Source organism: Benincasa hispida, chromosome 5, assembly GCF_027475165.1.
Source record: "Benincasa hispida cultivar pf3 chromosome 5, pf3_genome.v1.1, whole genome shotgun sequence".
NCBI classification, from domain to species: domain Eukaryota; kingdom Viridiplantae; phylum Streptophyta; class Magnoliopsida; order Cucurbitales; family Cucurbitaceae; genus Benincasa; species Benincasa hispida.
The window spans coordinates 58,890,301-58,911,181 of NC_143482.1; the positions used below are offsets into that span (position 1 = coordinate 58,890,301).

At 34.3% G+C, this 20,881-nt stretch overlaps 1 pseudogene; it reads right to left on the minus strand.

Annotated features, from left to right (window-relative positions):
- Nucleotides 1–803: 803 nt before the first annotated feature.
- Nucleotides 804–14,004, minus strand: LOC150036283 (uncharacterized; annotated as a pseudogene).
- Nucleotides 14,005–20,881: the final 6,877 nt, after the last annotated feature.

The following is a 20,881-nucleotide window of genomic DNA, read 5'->3' on the forward strand; positions in this document are numbered from 1 at the left end:
TTTCAACACTTTCATGTATTGTTCAAAAGGATACATCCACCCCAAATAAACAGGTCCACAAAACTCAACTTCTTTTACGAGATGCACTACAAGGTGTACCATTATTGTGAAGAATGATGGTGGAAAATACTTCTCTAAGAGGCATATAGTGACAACGATATCCTCTTGCATACCTTTTAATTAAGATGAATCGATTGTCTTGCAACATATAGCATTAAAGAAGAAGCATAGGCGAGTAATTGCAAGTCTTACATGTTTGGGTAAAATATCCCGAATGGCTACCAATAATAACTGTTGCATAAGAACGTGATGGTCATGCGACTTAAGTCCGTAAATTTCAAATCTGTGAGCGACACTAAACTTTGAATGTTCGATGAATAGCCTTCAGATACTTTAATTTCTGATAGTACCTTACAAAAGCTCAATTTCTCAGCTCGTATTAATGTATAACATGCGGGAGGTAAAAAGAATTTTTTCTCTCCTACTTGAGGGGCTAACTCTGATCTATGTTCAGTTCCACCAAATCTAATCGAGTTTTTATTGCATCTTTCGTTTTACCAGGAATATCAAGCAATGTGCCAATAAGATTTGCACATATATTCTTTTCAATGTGCATCACGTCTAAACAATGTCACACGTCAAGATACTTCCAGTATTCTAACTCGAAAAGAATAGATTTTTTCTTCCAATAAGTTGAAGTGCTATCTCCACTGTTCTTTTTCTTGATAGTTTTCTTACCAAATGAATATTGATACTTGTTTATGCAAGAATTTATTCCCTACTCAATGGTTCTGGACCAAATTCTAATTCTTGTACGCCATAAAAGCTTTCTTTTGTTTCCTATATGGATGATGGTGGGGTAGAAACTTGCGATGCCCGAGATATGCCATCTTCTTGCCTTTTGGTAAATAAGTGGATGAAGTATTCTCTCCACAAATTGGACATGCATGATATCCTTTAACCGTACAACTGAAGGAAATCATATCTAAGAGTTCCATGAGCACGTTCAGATCGCTCCGATCTCACAGTGACAGAAATACATCAATATACATTCAACACATACATTTATACAAACAAACATTAATTATCGGCATGCTAAGAACAAGATAAATAACAAGGGAGAGAGTTCCATACCAGTTGAAGATAGTTTTCACACTTCGAAACTCCAACGCAGCGGAAAACCTCCATGCGATCTATTAACGCCCAGCAGAAGCGTCGACTGCAACAACACGAACAACTGCGAACACGAACGCCGTGGGGAAGACACCACCACCACTAAAGAGCCCCAGGTATTCTCGGAGGGAAAACCCAAAGAGTGGTCTTTGGTGAATTTGGTAGAAGAAGGAGGAAACACAAATCGTGTAGGCGATAAGAAAATGGGAGGAAAAAAGATGCTATCGCATAGCAAATTGCTTATCGTTTAGGAGAAGCTATATGATCGTGTAGGTTTTACTGAACGATCGTTTAGGAAAAGGTATACGATTGTTTAGCAAAATCGACACACTATACGATCGTGTAGAAAATAGCGTGAGATCGTTTAGCCGCGAGGTGGATGATCGTTTAGGCGGAGAAGACTATCGTATAGGCTCTCATTTTATGTAAGCAATCGTTTAGATGTTCACCAACGCACGCTCTCTCTTTTTCTATTTGGGCGATCGATTGAACGACTTAAAAATGAAAATATTTTTCATTTTAATTCATTGGTTACAAAAACTGACTCAGCCCTACTAACCCACGTCAGAACGTGAATTTTGGATTAATTATCATATAATTAACCAACTAATTAATTAATAAATATAACCAAATTATATTTTTATCCTATAGTTTGATATCATATATCTACTATAATATTTTCTCCTCCATTTGATATAAATCATATTTATATCTAATTTCCTCCAAAATAATGTATCTCATACATTTAGCCAATTATATCATATATAATTAACTAGTTCAATTATATCATAAATAATCGAACTTCCTCTTCTCAATTTGAAAATTTCAAATTAACCTAAACACTGATTCTCAACTTTATCCAAGCTACCCAGAACCTAATGGATCTGTGGCTTGAAGCTCCAACGGTCTGTGAATAGCTGACTAAACTCTTTAGCCACGAGATCCACTATCCATTAATTGTCAGGCATTCCACTAAAGACCAAAAACTGAACTCTTCTTATCACAGATATATTTCTGTGTCCATCGGATATAACCAATCATGAGTACGATGACCCTTCACAGATGCTCGTAAGTATAACTGGGCCAAATTATCGTTTTGCCCCTATAGTTACATCTCACTCCTTAAGTACCACTGATTCCTCTAATGAACAATACAACATAGTCCAACTATGTGTGAACACCTCTCGGCCAAGAGAAAGTGTGTGGCGCTACATCGTTCAAGCTCCGGAGTCAGCCCTTAAGGGAGATATCTATCTACTTACCCTTGCCTTGGGGAAGGAGTGAATTTCATCTTGTGTAGCTGAGTTCCCAGCTCCCAAATCAGACGAATCCCCAAAATGGTAGGTTTGAATCGGTGACCTGGCCACTCGCATCCATACAAATCAAAGGACTACCCTCAATGGCAGGAGTTCCTAACTAACTCAGGATTGAGGTCATGTTAGCTATGGTCATCCCAGTGAAGTGAAGTCTCTGTAAAAAATGGTGTTATATAACGAGACGTTAACACTTCGTGGTCAGGTTTTATACAAACTCTTTGTATAGGATGCCCCCGCTCGCATGTCTCCAACACAAATGATCAGGATCAGATCATCTGTGACAAGTCATAATACTTGTGACCAATCCACAAAGCAGGCCGCATATGTAGCGTTACCAGGATAAGGTTTCCCTCCTATATCCATATACTATAGACCATTTTGGTTATCACTCAAGACATGATCCACTTGTATGTCACCACATACATGCTTGAGTCACATATAGATAACCAGGGATTTTATGTTTATTGGTTTGTGGTAAAGCAAATAAAACAAATAACTGAGCAAAATACAAGATGTGAAGTAAATATCATATATTAACAACACAAGCGTTCGTACAAACTGTTTACAAAATATAGGATACGAGACTTTAGGGCATCAACCCCAACAAAAACCACACAAGTTACCATACACAGAAAAATCATTAATGGTCCACAATAAAATTGCTTTATGCATGAAACGTTGTTCTTCATTTGCATTGTAACATTCTACCCCATCTTTCCAAAGTTTTTTCAAGTCATCTATGAACGGAGCTAAATAAACATCTATGTCATTTCCCGGTTTTTTAGGACCAGATATTAGTATAGTCAACATAAAAAATTTTCGCTTCATGCACAACCATGGAGGTAGATTATACGTCACTAACATCATTGGCCAACAACTATATCTACTACTAAGATCTCCATGTAGATTTACCCCATCTGTCGAAAGAGCAAGATGAAGCTTTTTAGGTTCTGACCCAAACTCTGGCCACAAATTGTCTATTTTTTTCCACGATAGGGTATCTTTGGGATGTTTTAATAAACCATCTGTTTCTTTTTTTTTTTTAGCATGCCACGTCAATAAACTTGCTATTTCTTTACTTCGAAACATTCTTTCAAATCTTGGAATTGGGGGGAAATACCACATGACTTTTGCTGGAATATTCTTAGCCCTTTCGTTTAATTTTTTTTTAAGCTTTCATCTTGACGTACCACAAATGGGGCATACATTTGCATTAGAGAATTCTTTTCTAAACAAGCAACAATCATTTCTACATGTATGAATCTTCTCGTACTTCATTCCAAGAGTACCCAACATCTTTTTTGCTTTATAAGTAGAAGTTGGAATTTCATTAGGACTAGGTAATATGTCATGAATTAATTCCAACAACTTAGTGAAACTCTTATCACTCCATCCAAGTTTAGCTTTCAAATTATATAACTTTACCAATGTAGATATTTTGGAAAAAGTTTTACAATTTGGTTACAATGGTTTCTACGCATCATCTAATAATTCTTAAAAAGTATTGGATTTTCCACTAAAATAGTTATTGTATGCAGCCTCAAACATTCCATTTGTGTCATCAATATCAACATCATCCTCATCAACTTCGTCTGTTTCACTAGTAGACACATTTTCATTGTTTCTCTTAATCAGTAATGATTAACGTGAAAAATCTATGTCTGATAACTTTGATCTATACCATTAAAAATTAAATGATCTCTTATTTTGTTCACATTTAAAGTTTTTACATTCACACACTTCAAACATGGACAACTCATGACATTCGGTATATTTAAATTTTGTAGACCATTTTTAATAAAGATCTCGACCCCTAAACCATACTCAGTTGACATTCTATTTATTTTCATCCATGACTTATCCATGATTGTAAAATATGCAACTTAATCTTAAAAAAAAAAAAAACAAACAATCACAAGGGAAAATTTAAAAGCATAAAATCATGATTGTAAAATATCAACAAATTTAGAACAAAATAGAACAAACTTTTAAGATAAGCATCTTATAAATATTACCTTGTACTTGTTATTAATGTTGTTATGAAGTCCTTTTTGTGTTGGGTGCACTTTCTCCACTTGTCAACCTTCTTAAAACATGTCCAATGCAATCTTCCTTCTTCTTTTCAAATCCCCAAGAATCAAAATTTAGCCTTACACGTCAAACTTGAACCTAGCAAATGAAAAACTTCACTCAAAATCATTTCATTATTGCTCAAATGAGTTGACTCAAAGATTATAATTTAACTACTTTCCAAAAGAACCTTACTCTGAAATAGTTTAATTCTTACCTCAATTTAACATATGCAAACAATGAATCAACAATCCTAAAAAGAAAGTCTAAGAATTTATGGAGGGCTTGAGGATAATTTGCTGTCATGAACCTGCATATAAGAATCCAGAACCTTTATTTTTTCACAGATTTATATATCATGATGGTATTTGTCAATAATTCACAAATTCAGCAAACGGTCTCATGATATCTAGATATGCTATGTGAACATCCATCAAGGAAGAAAGACCTACATTAACCTTTGGAGTTCAGAAAACACAAATCAAATACTCTGTTGTAAGTTAAAACTAGTTCATGTTTAAATGAATACCTCTTAGAAAACTAAGGACCCATGTAAATCTTATAATATCTAAGCACTGATGTGATGGAGACTGATGGTTGGTTACTGAAGGACGGACGAAAAATATGATGGAGACTGACGGAGACCGACGGACAACCGGCGGACAACTACAGATGGACGGACGATTCGCACGGCTAAGGAGAGTTAGAGTTTGGGTAAGAGAGAAATGGAAGGAGGCCGGTGTGCGCAAGTGTCGAAATATGTGTGAAAGGGTTTTTTTTTAATAAAGTAAAAAAAAAAAATTAGACCTTGAATGTCGGTTTTTAAAGATCCATTTTTTTAAAAATCGACATTATACATTCGATTTCACTTTTTCCAACTGACATTAAAGCCCAAAATTCTTATAGTGAGGTTAAAATAATGTATTTTCCTATGTTAGAAAGTGTTGAGTTGTTTTGTGAATTTTAGGCCCAAACCAAGAAGAAAAGCTGAAGAGGAGAAGCCCAAGATGATATGAGTTAGTTGAAACGAGCAGAGGGAAAGCAACCATGTCTTCTTTATAGATTGATTAACACATGGGTGAGGTTTCTTTTTTCAAATGAGTTTAAGGATTATCACTTTCATTTGAAATGGAATTTCCTCTTTCTTCTCTCAGATTTCTCACACTCATCTCTAGCTCTTAGACCTTTTCTGTAATGGTGATTTTATGATTCAAGGTGAAACTACTACATGCACACATGAAGATTAAAGGAAAGAAGAAGAAGAACATAAATCGTACGTGGTTTAGCCAAAATCAGCCTACATTCCACAGGAAGGTCTTTTTTTTTTTTTTTTTTTAAATTTATTTTTAATTAATTAATTATTTTTAAGAATATAAATATAAGTTTATATTTTTACAAAATGATAGCTCTCTTACTTATTTATTTGATATGAGATAGTATTTATAGTTCATACTATTAAGTTACAAATTTGTTATTTTGTTAAAGGAGTAGAAACAAGCCATTGGAGTCATTATTTTCAATTCTTCACCTTGAATCCAATGCTTGCAATCTTCTTATCTTCCGATTTTTGACCCTTTACTTGTGTCTGGTAGGTTGAAGCTGATCAACTCAAGACACTTGAGGAGCTTGAGTTTTGGGTCTGACTTCGTCAGCATATAAGCAATGTTTGCTGAGGTATAAACTTTTAGTACTTCCACTTCTCCACTTTCAATTTTATCTCGTACAAAATGATATTTGTCTTGGGATTAATGCCCTAAATCTCGTAGGTCTTGCATTTATAATTGTACTGTACAAATAATTTATTTATATAATAAAATCTAAGGCATTTTATTTAACATTTAGTAGCTTTAACCCACAAGACCAATAAACTAAGATCCAAGGTTATCTTCTGTAACTTAAACATTTATGTGGAGATATATAGGTGAATCATGTTTAAGTGATAACCTAAACGGTCTGTAGTAGATGGATAAGACTGAGTACTTTATATTGGTGACACTACGAATATGACCCGGTTTGTAGTTTTTACAATTGTTGTAAAGTGCTACAAACGATATGATCATGATCATTCATGTAGAGACATATGAGGCGGGGTGTTCTATACAAAAAGTTTGTATAAGACCGGACTATGAAATGAATAGTCTTACTATATAACACTGTTGATAGAAGAGATTTACATTTCACCAGGATGACCATAAGTGACTTGAACTGAATCTTGAGTGAGTTATGAACTCTTGCCTATGAAGACGGTCCTTTGATTTGCATAGGTGAGAGTGACTTGTATTGCCAACTCAATATGCCTTCCATTTTAGGGATTAGTTTGATTGGGGGGTTGGGAATGTAACTTCACAAGAAGGAATTCACTCATTCCCTACTGATAGGGGTTTGGTCATAGTTGGATTATGACTTATTGTTCGTTAGAGGGATTGGTCGTACTTAACATGTTAGATGTAATTATAGGGGCAAAATGGTAATTTTGACCAAACTTTACTTACGAACATTTTTTGAAGAGTCAACGCACCGCTGATTGGGTATATCCAGAAATATTTCTATAGTACAAAAAGTGCAGCTATCGATCTTTAGTGGAGTGACCGACAGTTAATGGAAGTTGGTTAATTTAATTAAAGAGTTTAATTAATTAATCAAGTACAATTGGATCTTCAATCTATAGGTCCGTAAGGTCCCCTCGGTAGTTCAATTGGGATTAATGAGAATTCAATTAATTTTCGATTAATTTGAATTGTTCAAATTAATTGAGAGAATTAATCATATTTGATTTAATTAATACAATGTATTTGATACATTATAAAATAAAGTTTTATTCAAGAGAAAATAAATCTTTGAATTTAATTAAATTAAAATTTTGTTTTTATTTTTTTGAAATTTAAATTAATTAAAGGGAGAGAGTTATAGAAATAACTTCCCTCCTCCTTATTATTTCAAGATATCGTGGAAGTAGACAGTTTTTGGAGAGACATATCTTCTTACTTGTTCTCACAAAGATCAGAAGGGGTTTTTCCTGAATTTTTGATTGCGCTGCAAATTTTCTCTCTCTAAAAAAATTCTTTCCTCCTCCCCTGACAAAATCATCATGAATTCCACAAAACTCTTGTGGATTTTTACCTTATAGAGAATATCGAGATAATCCGATGGTGGTGTTCAATTTGGGTTGCTGTTTTTTTTTTTTTTTTTTTTTTTGGGTATTCGTGAGTTCGTGAAAGAAGGAGTTCATTCGAATAGTTTGTGATGGGAGAGAATTTCATAAAGTGATTGGTCCTCAAGGGTAAGTAAATTTCAATCTCTAATTTTCTCTCTTCTCTGTAAAATAACATGTTATTCTAATACATATCATTGTTTCCATCTTCTGAATTTTACGTTTCTGTATAAAAAAATAAAATTGGGCTATGCTTTGCTTCAGCGTGGGTGTTCACACATCCTTTAATTGGTATCAGAGCCAGGTTTTGAGTCTCAGTTTTTTTTTTCTTTGAAACTAAATTCAAAGAAATTGGTTGGTTTTATTGTTTCTACATTCATGATTGATGAATGGGGGAAATTGCAATTTATGGATACTTTCGGGAATGGTCTGTATAGATATTGATTGTTTTGTTTACAATTCGGTATGTAAGGGCCTGTTGTTTTTGGACATAATTTTCTATTGAGTCTAAAATTCTCAAAGCTCGGGTCATTCTTAGAAGTTTCTAACGAAGATCTGGAGAATTTGGGGCCAAAACAGAGGAGAATGGAACAAAAATGCACTATACAGAAGGCGTTCTGTATAGTAGCGTTGCGACGCTGTACCTTAGTGCCATGACAATTCGAATGTATTGACGTGGGTGGTTTAGCGAGCGTTCGGGATTTTCGGTCCAGGTGGTTTGAACCAACGATTTGGCTCCTCCAACGGTCTAACAACAATTTTTTCCTCCTATTTTTTTAATTATTATTTGTAATAATTAACTTCTATTTAGTTTTTTTATTAATTAAATTAATATAATGTTGTATTAATTTAATTAATGATTAGGAGGTCAATCTCAATCCAAAATATTGCTGTTCTAATTGTGCATTGGATGTATGTCTATATTTATTTTATATATGTCATAATATATGCCATAGAGAGAAAATCTCACTGTAGGATATGCATTAATTCATGCATCATTTTAACATTAATTATATTATACGTTTGCATGAATTTATTTGCTCATGCATCAAATAATATAATAGTTATAATATATGTTTGCATGCATAAATAACATATCCCTACATCATGTATATTATAAATGTTATAATATATAGTTTCTTATGTATGGATGTATGTTATTATTTTTCATTACTTTAGTATGGTACATAATGAAAAATTGATTGCATGTTGTATGACACCGCTTTAGGTTAGTTATAATTGTTATAATTTTTTAAAGTATGTCATTAGATGCAATCTGAGGTTTTTATTTGTTTCATTTTACTTTATAATAATTATAAGTTAAAAAGAAATTAGAAATTAAAATCTATATAAAGAGTTGCATGTTAACATAGGTTTGAAATAATTTTTTATATAGTTTAAAATTTGATTCACTTTAAACCTATGATCACAAAATTTCTAATATGATTAGAAATAAGTTTAATCTTTTAACCAGTTTAATAGGATTAAATTGGTTTGTCATAAAAGATTAAATTTGTAACAAATATATCTATAAGAAGCCTTTGTCTAAGGACGATTCTGTCCAAGTTGAAGTATTTAAGCTGACGAAAACGGAACACTTCTAATTGAGAACTGATCTGGAAGGTGAATTAGATAGATTTGTTACAAGCATGCAATGGTTCATTAAAGTTTGTTAAAATATTTGATGAACAATAATCAACTTTATGTAACTATCCAAAGTAAATGTTACAGTGGGTAAAGTTAAGAAACACTTAATAGACTTTTTAGGTTGTATCTTGAACATTGATCAATATATGTCTCCATCTACAGTTTAAAACTCATAAGATAACCTTGGATATTAGTTTATTGGATTTAGGGTTATTAAGACAAAATAGACAACAATACAAACAATAACATTTATTGAATTAATATTTATAATTTTTTATTGATGATGGTCAATTAATAACATTTACTATCTATGAGTTTTGGGGCATAAAACTCAACAAACTCCCACTTGAACTAAAACTCTAGTCAATGGGTTGTACACAATCCAAAAAGTGGGATTATTGTAAATAAATACAATAAACTAGGGCATCTATATACCTATTACACATCTCCTAGTTGCCCTAGATTATACAATGTATATTTCTCACAGACTTAGACTGTTTAGATGACCCTCATACACTTTAGTTGAGAGAGAGCCTTCGTAAATAAACCAGCATCGGCGACTGCCCCAGTGTGAAGGAACTCTTATGCAAGAGTACCTATGAGCGGAAGCGGATCTTTCCAAAAGCATTGTGACAAAATTACCACATTTACATTCAAACAAATAGATATGCATCATACTATAAAATTACCGACATGCTTTAAGAATAAACAACCAAGAGAAAAAAGAAACTTACCAGTTGAAGTCTCTCTTTAGCAGAAATCTCACTCTCTCCAAGGAATGGGTGCTCTCGCTCACGTTGGAACGGCAAGCTATCGTTCACCAAAAGTCCGGTCGTCTACCACGAACGGCCTCCACACGAACATAGGGATGACACCACCACTTAGAACCTTTAGTATTCTCGGTGTAAGAATCCAAAGAGTGGACTCTGTTCGGATTTGGTAGACGGGAGGAGGAAAAGAGATCGTATACAATGATCAAGCAAGTGAGAGAAAGTTAAGTCTATTGTATAGACAAAGTGCTTGATCATTTAGATGAAGTATGCGATCGTGTAGGAAAAGGGCAGCGATGTTCTATACAATCGTTTAGTAAAAGCTCAACACTAGTCGATCGTTTAAAAGAAGGTAGGCTATCGTTTAGAAGAAGGTAAGCAATCGTGTAGTGAATGTGAGCTATTGTATAATCTCTCAATTTACTAAATGATAGGCAACAAACACTTTTATGAGCAATTAATCGTGTGTTCTTGTAAAATGAAAACAATTTTCATTTTATTCTTCAGTTACGAAAATCGATTGGAACTTCCCACTAATGCACATTTATGGAGAAAACGACAACCAATTATCCTATAACTGTCCAATTAAAAAATAATAAATATAATCATATTATATTCATTAACCTATAGTTTAATATCATATATCAACTATAGTGTTTTCTTCTCCACTAGATATAAATCATATTTATATCCATTTTACTCCAATTAATGTATCTCATACATAAAGTCAATCATATCATATATAATTAACCAGTTCAATCATATCGTATATAATCAAACTCCCTCTTGTCAATCTGAACATTTCAAACTGACCCAAAAACTGATTCTCAGCTTGAATCCATTGAGCTACCAAGAGGAACTTATGGTTCTATGGCTCGAAGCTCCAACGGTATGTGAATAGCTGACTAAACTTTTTAGCCACAAGATCCACCATCCGTTAACTGTCAGGCATTCCACTAAAGACCGATAGCTGAACTCTTCTTACCACAGATATATTTCTGTGTCCATCGGATATAACCAATCAACAGTACGATAACCCTTCATAGATGCTCGTAAGTACGGGTGAGCCAATTTACTGTTTTTCCCCTATAGTTATATCTAAATCCTTAAGTACCACTGATCCCTCTAATGAACAATACAACATAGTTCTACTATGTGTGAACACCTATTGTGCCATGAGAAGGTGTGTGGTGCCACATCATTCAAGCCCCGGGATCAGCTTTTAAGGAAGCAATCTATCTACTTACCCCTACGTTTGGGAATGAGTGAATTCCATCTTAGTGAAGTGAAGTCTCTGTCATGAACAACGTTATATAACGAGACGTTAACACTTTGTGATTAGGTCTTATACAAACTCTTTATATAAGATGCCCCCGCTCGCACATCCCGACATGAATGATCAGGATCAAACCATCTATAGCAAGTTACAACACTTGTAACCATTCCACAAAGCGGGCTGCATTCGTAATGTTACCAGGATAAGGATTCCCTCCTATATCCATTTACTATAGACCATTTTGGTTATCACTTAAGACATGATCCACTTGTATGTCACCACATACATGCTTAAGTTACATAATGACAACCAGAGATTTTATTTTATTGGTTTGTGGTAAAGCAAATAAAATATCCAATGTGCAAAGTCAAATAGTGAAGAAAATATCATATATTATACATCACAAGCGTTTGTACAAAATGTGTTTACAAACTATAGGACACGAGACTTTAGGGCATCATCCCCAACACACTATTGTCACAGTATAAGGTGATGGGCAAGTCCATATTTGGAACCACTTCCAAATCACTTAGGAACTTCCTTTGCGACTTCATAAGTAGCTACATACTCAGCTTCCATAGTGGAATTTGCAATGCATCTTTGCTTGATACTATGCTATACTACAACTCCGTTTAGGGTAGACACTGATCCTAACATGGATTTCCTAGAATATTTGTCAGTTTGGAAATCAGAGTCGGTGTATCCTGTAAGGATCAAATCCTTAGCTCTATATACCAGCTTGTAGTCCCTCGTTCTCTTAAGGTACTTAAGAATGTTCTTAATCGCTGTTCAGTGGTTTAACCCTAGATTGGACTGGTACCTATTGGCAATTCCAGCTGCATAACAAATGTCTAACCTAGTGCTGAGAGTTAGGATTGAATTCCACGTTCTATCAAATAGTCATGGAGTTCTAAATACTTGTACTCTCCACCTCGATCAAATGAAAGTGTTTTAATTGTTTTACCTAATAGGTTTTCAATTTTAGTCTTATACTCTTTGAACTTCTTAAATGCTTCAGACTTATGTTCCATTAGGTATAAGTAACTTACCTCGAATAATCATCTATAAAAGAGATGAAGTATTCTTACCCTTCTATAGCCTTTACGTTCATCGGACCACATGGATCAGAATGTATGAACTCTAAGGGCTCTTTGGCTCTATGACCTTTTCCCTGAAAAGGTCTTTTAGTCATTTTTCCTTCGAGGCAGGATTCACAAGGAGGTAATGAATCATTTTCTAACTTGCTTAGAAGTCCATTCTTTACCAATCTTCCGATCCTATCGAGATTTATGTGGCCTAATCTCAAATGTCAAAGGTATGTATCATTGTTACTTGGATAAATTCTTTGCCTTTTAGTTTGAGTATTAGTAGTTTTAAACATCTCATGATTTAAAAGTGCTTTTGTTTTAGTTGGTCTTAATACATATAAGTTGTCTTCTAGTTTAGCTGAACAAATAATCACACCATTTTTCATAATGAACGCTTCATTTGAATTAAAAGAAACTGAGTATGATTATTCAATTAAACAAGAAATAGAAACAAGGTTTCTCTTCATTTTGAGAACAATGTATAAGTTTTTCAAAAACAAAAATTTATTTTCAAAAGACAACTTAGTAGCTCCCACTACATGAGCCGAAATGGCGTCTCCCGTTCCAAACTTGAACGTCATTTCACCCCTTTCTAGCTGCTGAGAGGAATTAATTCCCTGTAAAGAAGAAGAAACATGCTTAGTGGCTCCTGAATCAAGTATTCAAGCATCATGGTCATTTTCTACTAAACAAGTTTCCAGGACTTGTACATCATATTTATCTTCCTTTTCTTTCTTTTTCTCAGCAAGGTACTTGGCACAATCGCGTTTCTAGTGACCATCCACATCAATGGAAGTATTTACCTTTGTCAGCCTTAGCCATGCCCTTGCCTTTGCCAGCAGCGGGAGCCTTCCCCTTCCCTCTTTTCTTTTTTGGATCTTCTTAGTACCAGAAGTTGAAGGAACAAACTTAGTTCTAGAGGATGAACCCTTATGGAACCTTTTGAAATAGGCAACATTTGCCTCTCCTACTACTGGTCCGTTATCATTCATAAGAGACTAAAAAGTTTGTAACTCATTCAGAAGGGTAGTCAGATTGTACTGTATCTTTTTAATTACCGCATTGCTACGGAATTGAAGAAAACTCCTCAAAAGAGATTCCAAAATAAAAGACATCGGACTCTACTCGTCTATGACCGCATTGTTCATTTTGATGACATTTAAATGAACTTTCAGAACATGTTCTCTTATAGTTGACTCTCTTTCATGCGTAGATTATAAATGCACTTGAGGGTCTCGTGCCGGATCGGAGCGGACGATTATCCAAACATCTTCTAGAGGGACTCCATAATCTTATGTGCAGTCATCATGGTCTCATGCTTCTTGGTAAGAACGATAGATAGACTTGCCAAGATGTAGACTCAAACCTTGTCGTTGGCCTTCGTCCAACGGTCATAAGCATCCTTCAACACTTGAGATGCATTTCGAACAAGGATTGGAGGATATTCCTCCGTCAAGATAAACCGTAGATCAATAACAACCAGAATCGTATTCAGGTTAGATTTCCATGTCATATAGTTTTCTTCGGTTAATTTCTCATTTTTAAATAAAGATATGATAATGGAAGACATGCTGAAACATATAACAATCAATTGACCTTATTAGTTATCTTTATCATAACCCTTACTTAATTATCTAATCAATTTAGCAAAAAAAAAAAAAAAAAAAAAACACATCTAATAAAAGAACCCTAATTAAACTTTTGATTTTAGTTTTTGCAACGATACTTTAGAGGTTTAGAGTAACAACCACTGAAGGGTGATTAGCTACTTCTCCCTTGAATTAAGACAATCCCAGCCAATTACTAATACCAGAATAACTCTTATTCCTATAGTTTTTAGCTACCGTTGTTTCGGTTAAGGATTCACTAACTAACTTAATTCATCCTGTAAGTATGACCCTCTCATTTTTGGATCCCAGAGGTACGCTTCAATAGGTTATCGAAGGGAAAGAAAACTGTTGAAGATTAATATAAGAAACCCTATCCATTGCTAGAGTTTGCGTTGTTCTGACCCCTATGATGAGGCCCTCCAAAGGGATTTTCACTCTGAGACGACACGTAGGCAGACCATTGGAATCTCATGGTGCAACCTAATGGAGGAGACCGTAGGATACATTGACACTCATCCCTCTCCCACTTACTATGAATACTTTACCCATTCACCTTGTTATTGATCCATGCCAATACTCTCTGACGGGAGGCTGCTCACAAGGCGACATGAAGCCGAATATGGATTTCACAGTATGAACTCTTGGGGACGTGAGAGCTGAAATTTGATATATCATATATACCAATTTCCTCCCACTAAAGTATTCTAATAATTTATTAAGATTCTATTATACTTAGTTAAAACTCGATTAACGAATTTATCTAAGCCCTTTACATTTGCTCAATACAATATTTATATTGAATGGTTTAACAATACTTGATTTCATTTAATACCCTCTTTTAATAAAATCAATCATTTATTGCATACTTATAAAATATTTGCCCAATTTAGCTTCCAGGTCGATTCCCAAGTAGAGGTGTTCCGTTTCCATCAACTTAAATACTCTCTCATGGACAAAACCTTCCTTAGACAAAGGTCCCTTATGGGCATTTATTTTATAAATTTAATATTTTATTGAAACTTATTTTAATCCTATTTAAAAAAAATAAAAAGATTAATCTATTCCTAATCCCATTAGAAATAACATAAGTCAATTTCAAACCATTTAAAATAATTTGGACCTATGCTTGAATGCAATCAAGATTATAGATTTTAATTAAATTCATTAGTACCATAACTCTTTATAAATTAAATTATTATTAAATCTATAAATACATCAAGCATTCACATACATCATTCCACTATTCATTAGAACAATTTTAATATATAGTGTGATGCATGGACATGCTTAGTCACTAACATTGCATGAGCATGCTAATTTAATCATGCATATATAACATATAATCTTTTATATTTAATTATGATGCATGTACATGTTTATCCTAAGGTGGGTATTTTTGAATCTATATGACATTCAATATGTAATATGAATTAAAAAAATAATTTAAAACATCCATCCAATGCATAATTAAATTAAACAAAAAAATTTGGACCAATTTTGACACCCTAAAATAAAATTAATTGATTAAATTAATATAACTATTATATTAATTTAATTAATTAATATATAAATTAAAATTACATAAATGAAATTAGGATAAAAACTTGCAGCTGTCACGTTCTGCACGCGCCACCTCTCTCCGTAAAGAATTCGGAGTGTTGCAACACTGTGGGCATTGTTGCAATGCTGCGACTACAATGCTTCGCCTCTGCCTTGGAGTGTTGCAACACTACGATTGCAGCGTCGCAACGTTGTGCAGTAGATTTCTTTAATCCTTTTTTTTTTTTATCTTCGAACTTGCCCCAAACACTTTTGTTTCTTCCCGATCTCTTTAGTAACAATTGCTCTATCAATTGACACGAACTTTAAGACTCGAAGCAGGAATTAAAATGCCAAAAAATACAACGAGCTCTTACAATTTAATCGATTTAAAAAGTAATTTAGTGCCAAAATCGAAAACATCTAATTTTACAAACCAACATTCAAACATTCACAATGCAGAATATTAAACCCACCTCTAAACAATTTTGTTTTTAAAAATACGAAGAACGAAGATACAAGAAATTGGCTTTGTTACCAATTGAAGGGATCGAATCTCATAGCGGAAGCGTTCTCGTGCTAAATTGCCTTGCATCTCGCGATTCGATTTGTACAATAAATAAAATCGTTATACTAAATTGAATGAATAAACACATAAATTGGTATGCTATTGGGGAAAGGGTTAGAATGATTTTTTGTGAAACCTGGATTCCAACTTTCATACTTAAGCATATAATTAAGGGAATTAACTAAGTATAAGTTAAATCCTATGTTTAAGAAAAGAAAAATTTCTAAGTGTTGAATAGATTTTCCTTGAGTAGCTTTGAGTTGAGAAAATTCGGCTAAGTGAGAAGTTAAAAAGAAACCGTGCGTTGGGTGTTAGGAAACATTAACACATGAGATGAGGCTAAGTTTGTAGAGGTTAAAAGGAGATAAGCATTGAAGCCAAGGGTAACCATGTGTAGAGCTTGTGAGGTTTGGATGCATATTGGACGAAGCGTTGGCAAGAGATATTACCCAAGAGTTTCTCATGCGCTGAGGCTACGTGAGCGAGAGTGAGAGAGCCAGACATTGAGCGCAAGGTGCTGGGCAGATGATCGTGTAGCTACAGATGGTGCTAAACGATGTGAAGTGATGCGTTAGACGATGGAGTTAGACGATAGGCGATAGCACTACATGATCAGTGTAAGCACTAAACGATAAACGTAGAAGCTAGACGACAGCACTAGACGATAGCACTAGACGATAAATGGGTGCTAGACGATAAGCATAGATGCTAGATGATGCGTTAGTCATGGGCACTGGGCAATAGATGTAAGCGCTACGATGAGCGTGAGCGCTACACGATAGGCAGAGCGTTAGACGATGGGCGTTGCGCGATAGACGTAAACACTGGGCGATGGCGCTACACGATAAGCAGACGCACTAGACAATGGCCATGATGCGTTAGACAATAGGCGTCAATGCTACACGATAGGCGCATAAGCTATGCGATAGACTATGCACTGAATGATGAGCGACAACGAGATCGATAACATTGAGAGATACATGATAGTCGGATCGTTGAGAGCGAGAGATCACTAAACGTTTGAGCTATGCGATGAGCGCAGGTTCTAGAAGATTGGCAAATTCGTCTTCAAATTTCTTTTCCTTTCCAAAATTCCATTTTCTTCCATTTCTTTCTTTTCTTTTAAATTAATTCCCTTTTTTTTTTTCAAACTAACTTTTAACTTTAATTATTTTAATTCTTTTCTTTAGTTACAATTCAAGATTAAAGGCTTACAGTTTGTAACTCCAACTGGATCAAATTATCGTTGGGTTACCTCTGACTCCATAAGTTTTAGTACTCAACAACCTATTTATGACCCAATCAATAAATAAAAACACCAGGCCAATGAGAGATAGGGCCCTTTGTTTAAGTCTATGAGATATCACTTAAGGGAACACTTATCTACTTACCTTTAAGGCAAGAAGAAGTGTGTTCTATCTTGTATTATTATGTTCCCAACTCCCCACTTGGTCTTGTCCCTAAAAAAGTAGGCGTATTGGGTCGACGATTTGGTCACCCTCACCCATATAACTCAAAAGCCAATCCCTGGTGAACAGAAGTTTGTAATACATTCAAGATTAAGACTAAGTCGCCTATTGAAATAGAAACCTAACTAGTCAAGATGTTACATCTAGTTGTTACTATTTCACGATCCAGTCTTATGCAAACTCATTGCATAGGATACCCCTACTCGTGTGTCACCTACATTACGTTGGATCATTACGTTTGTATTACAAAGTGGGTCATATTCATAGTGTTACAAGGATAAGATATCCAACCTTATCTCTATACTATAGACTTTTTAGGTTGTATCTTGAACATTGATCCCTGTATGTCTCCATATACAGTTCAAGATTGATAAGACGACCTTGGATGTTAGTTTATTGGATTTAGGATTATTAAGAAAAAATATACAACAATACAAACAATATAATTTATTGAATTAATATCTATAACTATTTATTGATGACGGTCAATTAATAATATTTACTATTTACTAGTTTTAGGGCATAAAACCCAATAGTATGTAGACGATATCCTATTCATTGGAAATGATGTAGGTCTACTGACTAAAATTAAAAATTAGTTAGCGACCTAATTTCAAATGAAAGATTTGGGAGAGGTACAGTTTGTTCTGGGTATTCAGATTTTTAGAGATCCAAAGAATAAAACGTTGCCCCTGCTCAGGCATCATACATTGATAAAATGCTTGTCAAGGTTTTGATGCAGAACTCTAAGTGAGGCTTTCTCCCTTTCAGGCATGAAATTATTTTGTCTAAGAAACAGTGTCTTAAGACATCTCAAGAGGTTGAGAAATGAGATAGATCCCCTATGCATTGGCTGTTGGTAGCCTGATGTATGCAAGTTATGTACTAGACTTGACATCTACTATGCATTGGGGATAGTCAATAGATATCAGTCTAATGCAGGATTTGATTAGTGAACCGCTGTTAAGGACATCCTCAAGTATCTTTGGAGAACGAGGGGTTATGTGTTCGTGTATCTAAGGATTTGATCCTTATAAGATATATGGACTCTGATTTTCAGAATGATAAGGATTCTAGGAAATCCAAACATCAGGATCAGTGTTTACTCTTAACGGAGGGGAAGTAGTCGGGAGGAGTACCAAGCAAGGATGAATTGTTGACTCCACTATGGAGTCTGAGTATGTAGCATCGTGTGAAGTAGCTAAAGAAGCTGTATGGCTCAAGAAGTTCCTAATTGATCTGGAAATGTTTCTAGACATGTCTATGCTCATCAACCTTTATTAGGATAATAGTGGTGCTGTGGCTAATTCCCAAGAGTCTAGGAGTCATAGACAGTGGATGTACACAGAGCAGAAGTATCATCTCATTCGAGAGATTGTGCATCGAGGGGACGTGATCGGGATTGGATTTTACTTACAAAATGGACAATTTAATCAAACAATTAACATAGAATTAAGGGAATTAACATAGAGAATATAGCTCTTTTCAAAACCTATCACATATCTCATAGACCAATAACCTGCAGGTGATCCTCAAACACCTTATTTGTGAGTGCCTTTGTAAATGAATCAGCAACGTTATGCGTCGAAGCTATCTATGTGACGACACTTTTGGAGTCATTACAAGAAATTTGGAGCTAAATAAAGCCAAATTAGACCAAAGAATCAACTAAGAAGAAAGATAATGCCAAATTACCATTCTACCCCTCAGCTAATTCAATTCTACATACCTTAAGCAACACTCGGAGCGTCGCAATGCTCCCAAAAAGACTAAGTCCAACGCTACCTCAATGCTAAGCCAGAAAGCAACAAATAGCTGCAAAAATAGGGCAACATCACAATGCTATACCCAGTGTTGCAACGCTCCAAAAGTTGACGGAAAAAAATCAAATGCACGTGTGCCCTTACGAAACCAAGTGTTGGAGTCAACGTTAAGCTAGGGTTGCAACATTGCCACCCTCATCAGTTAAATGCTTCAGATTTTTCAGATTTCAAAGAGACAGATTTCATTTTTTTGATAGAGAGGGAAATTTTAGATCAAAATTAGAGAGAAAACCACAAATTTACTTTTGTTTTGAGAGATTTCATGTAAATGCACAAGTCTTTTTGTGAATTTCTTCATGTATTTCATCAATTCTTCAATGAATTCCTTCAAGACTTCTCCAATTAATGGTTAGGTAAGTAATTTTCTTGAGAAATCTTTAGTTTATGTTTAATTTCTTGAGATCTTTTGTGTATTTTCTTGAATTTTTGCATTCTTGAATGTTCTTGTGTTGAATTCGAATAGAAATTAATAAAAAATAGTTTACATCTTGATTCTATTAATTTCTTGTATGAAAATCTTGCTTGGCACTATTGCATAATAGTAAGATGGGTTGCAAAATTAAAGATTTTTTTTTGGTTTGTTAGGACTTTCTTTTCAAAATTAATTCTTGAACTTATTAAGTTGGAGCACTCAAACAATCGTTCTTGAAATTTACTATAATGTGTTTATTGAATGTCATAATCATGAGAACCCTAGTTTCTAAAGCAATCTAAGAAAAGAACATGAATTTGTTGAATTGAAGTGTTTTTTTTTTTACTTAGATTAGGGCTAATTGGTATGGTACATATTAATTAGCTAATCGAGTCTTTAGGGTTTTTATCCTATTGGATTATGGGATGTTGAATTTCCATGTATTTGTTCAAGATCAATGATAGAATTAACCTAATTAATAAAGATTTCCCAAGAATCTAATTCTTTACTATTTTTTTTTGTTACAATTGCTTTTACTTTGATTGTACTTAGTTTCTTTAAAATAAATTATTCCCCCCCTTTGTTACATTTTAGAATTCAATAATCAAAATGAGGTTCCTATTGGATCAACCTCCCACTCTGCTATAACTACGTTGTTTAAACATCTTAAATTTCATTTTTTTGGGTTAAATTGAATTAATGACACAGATTTTTACTCCAGCAACATGCCACATATAGTCTAGAGCAAGTGGGAGATTTTGTACTAGGCGTATTTTATGCCCTAGTTTCTTGTTCTGTACTTTTGTATTAGTATGTCTTTTAGGATGTACACCTCACTAGCTTTAGGACAAGTAAGAGATTGTTGGGGCTAATGTCCTAAATCTCATGGGTTCTTTATTTTGCAATTGTAATGTACAAATAGTACATTTATTTAATAAAATCTGAGGTATTTTATTCGGCATTTAATAG